This window comes from Molothrus ater, chromosome 9 (assembly GCF_012460135.2).
Source record: "Molothrus ater isolate BHLD 08-10-18 breed brown headed cowbird chromosome 9, BPBGC_Mater_1.1, whole genome shotgun sequence".
In the NCBI taxonomy this organism is placed as follows: domain Eukaryota; kingdom Metazoa; phylum Chordata; class Aves; order Passeriformes; family Icteridae; genus Molothrus; species Molothrus ater.
Window position 1 is genome coordinate 22,568,212 of NC_050486.2, and position 6,452 is coordinate 22,574,663.

The following is a 6,452-nucleotide window of genomic DNA, read 5'->3' on the forward strand; positions in this document are numbered from 1 at the left end:
ACTACGATTGAATTAGGCTTTTAATCTGTCAGTTTTATCCCTTTTTAGGTTGTTATTATTGCCAGAAAATAGATTTGATTGGAAAAACAATCAGGTTTTCTTCTCAGCAGAGACACGAGGCACCTGCTTTGTATAATAGCTCCAAGAGAAAAAATAATAGCAGAAACCTTACTTTGGAGTTTCCAGATGAGCCCAGTCTTTCAGTCTTACAAAGAAAAGTTCTGTTTACTTCACAGGAAGTAAAAAGCACAGAAAGTAGAAGTTAAAAAGGCTGAGGAACAGAGAGCTGTCAGTGCTATTTCCCACTGTAAGGCTGAGCAAGAAGGTGGATTCATTTGTGGAGAGAGTGACAAGAAATAGCTCATTTCCATGTTAACTCAGACTGGAATTTTATAAGATTATTCACAGTTTGGGTGACATTTCAGCTCTCATTTTAGTAGTAATGAAATATGTAGTAAGTGAAAATATGTAAACTTGGTAAATTTAGAGTTTGTGTTAAAAAGAAAAAAAAGAGTAAATGAACTCCTCTGAGATACTAATCACTATCACTTGTTTGTGATATAGTATCGTCTCCATAAGGATTTCAAACATCCATGGAGATGCTAGCTTTGCTGGGAATTGAGAGATGTTGATGCCTAGAGGCTGCAAGCATTGCACTGTGTGGCTGTAGATATCAGAACAAAAATAGGAAAAATTTGAAGCAGAACCTGAGCATGCCTGGAAAAAAAAAATCCAAGTAAATTGCAAGTTATCAGGACTTTGGAAATCATGTATAGATGTTCTAGCTCATTTTAGTTTGCATTTGTGAAGATCTGGGAATTTTTACACCATGTTACCCCATTTCACCTGGGAAACTGTCAAATAGCAAAAAGCCTGTAGGAAAATGGAAATAGTCCTTTTCACCTACAGAGCACCAGGAATCACCTTCAAGGTGCCACAAAGTGAGAACAACTTCTTTTAGCTATACTGGCCCAAACCTTTCAACTCTGCTGCCACATATGGGGTTAGTAACTTGTTGATAACAATATTTTTCACCCAAAGCTGTTCAATTCCAGTAGTGTTTGCTGCTGCTGAAATGGCTCAGGCTGAAACACAAAATTCAGATTAGTTAATCAATTACAGCTTTAACCCATGAGCATCCCAGCACTGCACATTTTCTGGATATGCAGCTTGACATCCTCAACTCTCAGAGCCACCAGCTCAGCAGATCCAAGGCAAGGTCAGACATGTGTTACCTCCTCTTGCTGCCTTCTCTGCCAAGGGGCCAGGAAGATGCAGCACAGTTTGAGAGAGCTGCCAGTTGCTCCCCTGGGTTCAAAGGACACAGCTCAGAAGCAGAGCAGTGCCTGAGACAGCCAAAGCTCACAGGCCACAGGATGGGATGGGGTCAGTGCCATCAGTGGCTCCTCTGTGGGATCCTCTCCCAGGATGAAAGCATGCTTTGTTCTTGCCACCAAGCTGGCAGGATAAACAGCAGAAGCATTGAAACCTGTTTTCTGAGGGATGCACTCGTGCAAGTTGGTGCAGTATCTGATGTCTAAGAATGTGCCAGCCCAGGAATATTTGTGCACAGCAAAGCCAGCGCCAGCAGCTGTTCCCCACAGGAATGTCTGGTTGCCCATCCAGGCTGAGGATGCTCCTGTTTCCCTCTCTCCCCTCAGGGAAGGGATCAGTAGTCTTTGCTCTCCACTAGCTGCCCACCTATTTCCACAACACCTCAAAACCTTTTATCCTTGTACAGGCCAGGATCAAGTCTGTACAACTTCTCATGTTAATCTCCACTTGAACAGAAGTAAAGGGTAGACTGTGGTAAGACTGTGGAAATAGCTCAAATCCAAACAACCACATTCAGACTCTCAACATCTAGAACTGTATCAATTCAGGGGAAGTAATGCCAAACTTTTGTAGAGTATTTTCAAATTTAATTAATTGTGGTTTTTAATTCCCATTCACTGCTTCTCATTCCACCTTTTTCTGCTGGGTTAAAGGGCTCTTACAAAAAACAGCATGTTCTTACTGTGGGAGCAGATGTCTCTTCTCAAAGCAAGGTGTATATACTGGAGTTTTTGTTTTTCTGTCCCTTTTGTTCTTTGAAAAATAACCCAGCTGCACAACACACTTAACCAGAGGGCAAATCTTGTTTCAATCTAGTCTGTTATAAAGCAGGAGGGGAAATAAAAAAAAAAAAAAGTGTTTTGGTTTTCATTTTGTTGTTTTTAATAGAATAGGCACGGTATTTCTGGGAAATGTTTATGCTAATATTTTAGGGGTAAGTCCCATGTAAAGTGAAGAAGAAAGCTCCTCCTCAAATGGTATAATAAACTTATTAACTACAATAAATTATTCTTCCACGTGACTTTTATTTTTTAATAGCTTTTCAAGTGCATGGCTGCTTTTTACCCATGCAGCAAATGCAGCAGAGAAGAGCAGGAGCCATCTGTGTTGGCTGTTAGACAAAATTAAAAGTAATTAACAAACCTACTTTTGATTTAGTAATTCTACAATGGATCACAGTACTCTGGCCTATGTTTTACTGCTGAAATTATTACAAGCCTTGACTAGAATTATTCTGCTCTTATCTGCCCACAGCCAAGCACCTGAATCTATATTTAAGCACCTGCAATCTATTCTGATTTTCAGGACACACAGCATGTGCTGTTCTCTCTGCTGTTCAAGGAATCTGTGCAGGCTCAGTTTCTCTGAAAATTTAGGCAGTTAAACCAAGAGAGAGGCTTATGCAATCACACTTGCCAGGATCAAGCTTCTGGGTCATTCCTTTGTTGTGAATGTCCCTTCTTCACCTCCACCCCCCAAAAAAACACCAGGAAAATAGAGAGAAAGCACTGTTCCTCACAGGAAACCTTAGGATTCACATGTAGTGGATCAATAGCGTGGGATATCTCTACCACTAGAGACCAGGTTTCAGTGTTCCATCTGGCAAAGCTCTTCACATCAGCGGACATGGTAAAATTCTCAAAATGGGCACTAAAAATTTCCATGTGGGTGTGAATGCCAGGCTGAAACCTGCTTTTCCTGCAGCCAAATCCATGAGGAGTACTCACAGCTTCACACACTGCCACCCCACTGCCCTCTGGGACAGAGATCCTGAACTGACTCTGTTTAAAGGGACCTGGAAAACATGTGGCCTTCTAGAGAGCAACAAATCAAACCTTTTGGACATAAGCAGCAAAAAGCTTGTGCCCACTGTACAAGCTGGTCATGAGAAGCTGTTACTGTGCAGCCTGAACTGCCCCATCTACCCCCGGCAGCTTCTCAGCAGCAGCAGGGACTTCCATCAGTCCAGACTGCGTTTCATCCTCAACAGTTCCTCACTGGACAAAAGGGTTGAGATCTGGTGATGTTCCATGCAGTGTTTTGATGATATATTCTTATTAGAATGAGCAGGGCTAAGCTGTCTCATGTCCTTGGGCTCCCTGGGATATTACCCAGATGAGTAACAACCTCTTTGGCCATTTTTTTTGGATGCTGCAGTTTTATCCCATGACACTCTACATGCCACATCTCTCTGAGCTGTCCAGAGGTTTAGGCAGTATTTGTACATAGATAGAAGTCTTGAGACCAGGGATGACCAACAGTCCAGAAAGTCCATTTGATAAGGGAGGGTTGATAACTTCACCCTACCCACCTGGGTTCCTCAGATGGGAGAGATGCTGCTGTACTAGTGATTGGCACTGAAGAGGGAGGCTTTCAGAGTCTTCTTTTTTGTGCTTGTGCAGGAGAAGGAGCTTCTTTAATCCTCCTATTGCTATGGGCTTGTTACAAGATAGTGTAATATAAAAGTGTCTGTGGGTTTTAATGAATTTGTAAGTCATAGCACAGAAAGGGTGTCTTGGGGAGAAGATTGTTGTCACTGCTGGAAACAGAAGTGGGAAGATGATTTTCCCTCTGAGTGGTGACATTTTCAAATGCAGAATCCCAGTTTTGTCTCATGTTCCTCATCTATTTAGGTATTTATTTTTGCATCAGAGAGCCGTAATACCCAGCAGATTGCTGCTGGAGGATTACCCAAATAGCAGTGAAGCTTCTCCTTCTAACACAGGCTAAAGAGTCGTAAAAGTTGAAGAATCCTGAAAATATGGATCTTCTCTCCTCATGATTATTGTTCCTGGCAGCAGATTGTTAAATGCATGCCACCACTTGCTAAATATGGAGTAACCTGTGTCCAGCAGACAGCACCTGGACCCAGCAGTTCTGAAAGAAAAGCCCTACATTCCAGGATTCCTACAAAGTCACAAAATTTCTTTGGGTTTTCTGCAAAAGACATGATTCAGGAGAATAAATGCCAAATCCATTTAAAAGCAGCAGTTGTGAAGCTGCTGTACTCAGTATCCAATGGGTATTGCCTGAACAGTGCTCTCCCAGTTATCCTGCTGCTGCTAAGGAAGCTGTGGCTGGCCTCACTGGTGAGCCAGCTTGGATGGGTGTAAGGCTGGGGGAGCTCAGGCGCTGGGAGAGACTGGAGGTGATGGGGCAGTCAAAGTGTGGCCAGCACTGCCTGACTACACAGGCAGTGAGTCCTGCCCTGTGGTGTCAGTAGCAGATGACATCACCTGGAATCCCCAGTGGATAAACAGAAGGTGTCTCATTGGAGATGAATGGATTGTGTTCCACTGAAACCTTCAAGAAATTTGCAGGCAGACCACACTTTTGTTTCTCTCACAGCCACCTCTACAGCATGAAATTCTCTTGTGTGAAAGACCTCATGGTGCTCTCTTCTCTGTGCAGACATGACATTTCAGGGTCTCTTCACAACAGGGACCTGAACACTGCACTCTTGCTTCAGGGTTTTCCTGATATTTATGAGTCGTTTGTCCTTCCCTGACCTGCATGAGGGAACCTGGCCAACCAGGCTGTGTTAGCAAAGCCAGCACTCCCCAGAAAGTAAAAGTTGCACACATTCAAGAGAAGCACTCTTGTAGCTAGTTGTGAAAGTCTTTTGAGTTGTGTTATCTCAGTTCCAAAAGAGTGAGCAAGGAATTAGCAGTGTAGTAAGTGGAATTAACCTTACCTAGTGTTATTAACTAATCTTATCCCTTTCTGATCCTGAGTGGATTCCTGGTCATCTTCCAGCATGGACAGATTTTGAACCCTTGGAAACAACAGATTCTAGTTGTCTCCTTTTTCGCTCTTCCCCAGACTTTTCTTACATTTGACAAACTTTTACCAAGAGAGGAATATCTCAGCCTAGATCACGTCATGGTTATTGTGAGTATTGTCCAGCCCTAAACTCAGGAGCCACCACTCAGACCAGCAAACCCTCCACCACCACCCCATGTCCTGCCAGGGTAGGTCAGCCTTGATCCCTGCCTGTGCCTGGCCAAAGGCAGTTTGCTTCACTGGCTGAGCCCGAGCCCTCTCCATGCCACATCCCTGTGGCAACTGGGACAGCAGCCATTATGTTCCACAAAGCCCTTTTTCTCCCATCCAAAGCTATTCCTAAATTCCTCAATGTCTGCAGAAATTGTTAGCACAGTCTGCCCCATGCCAGCCTCTACTTGACCTGGTGACCAGCACCACAGCCTTTTGATCAGTTCCAAAGGAAATATTGGCTGCAGAGATGAAAACCAAAATTCTGGCAGTAGCACATCTGCCCTTCCTCAGAGGAATCCAGGAATTCTGCATAGGGACAGATGAGTCCAAGCACCTGGCAGGCAGCTGAGCAGATGAGTCATTTGAGGAGCTGGGGCTGACAAGTGATATGTGCATATTTAATGTATCCCAGGATTCCTGTCTGCTTTCAAATTGCTCAGGGATGTTTGTTGAGGCTCTGGGGATGTTGGCGCTTCACAGGCACACTTGAGACTCATGAAAGGAGCAGTTTGACTCTGATACTTATCTCAGCACTTTCTGCTTCATAAATATCTCAGGCCTTAAAGTCTCCAGGCTGGGAGGCACTCAGATGGATGAGGACCTGGGGAATAGTTCAGTGTTTTGGGGAGAAATAAAAAGATCTTTCTGGCAGTGAATGATCTCCCTGTCTCCTTTCTAAACTGCTTCCAGAGTTATTGAGGACAGTTGTCACAGCATAATCATGAGCTTTATTTCCTTGGGTAAACCAGATTAAAAAGGGAGAGAAATTAAAAAAAAAAAAAAAAAAAAACAAACACAAGACCTTTGAAATTCTTTGTAAATTAGTGCTTGAGATGGGGCTGTGAGTTGATCTTTCAAAAACAGTGTTTTCTGTTCCCCAGGAATCTATAGGAGCTCCACGGTGTGGAGGAGATAAACAGGAAGCACTCCCAAAGCAGCAAGGTTGAACTCCTCAGGCATGGGTTTGAAGCACACTTCCCTTTTGCAATTCACAGTGAATAAATTACTTGGTGGAACTCATTGCCTCAGGACTATGGGAAGGACAAAAGTAAAAGCTGGCTTCTGTGCTTCATTTATTTATTGAAATTATTTACACCAAGTCTTGTCTAACCAAGAGAGGT

At 43.4% G+C, this 6,452-nt stretch overlaps 1 protein-coding gene across 1 annotated transcript in view; it reads right to left on the reverse strand.

The window, feature by feature from the left end:
- Positions 1-6,452, reverse strand: part of LOC118689531 (fatty-acid amide hydrolase 1-like) — a 207,759-nt gene that overhangs the window by 198,324 nt on the left and 2,983 nt on the right. The window lies entirely within an intron of this gene.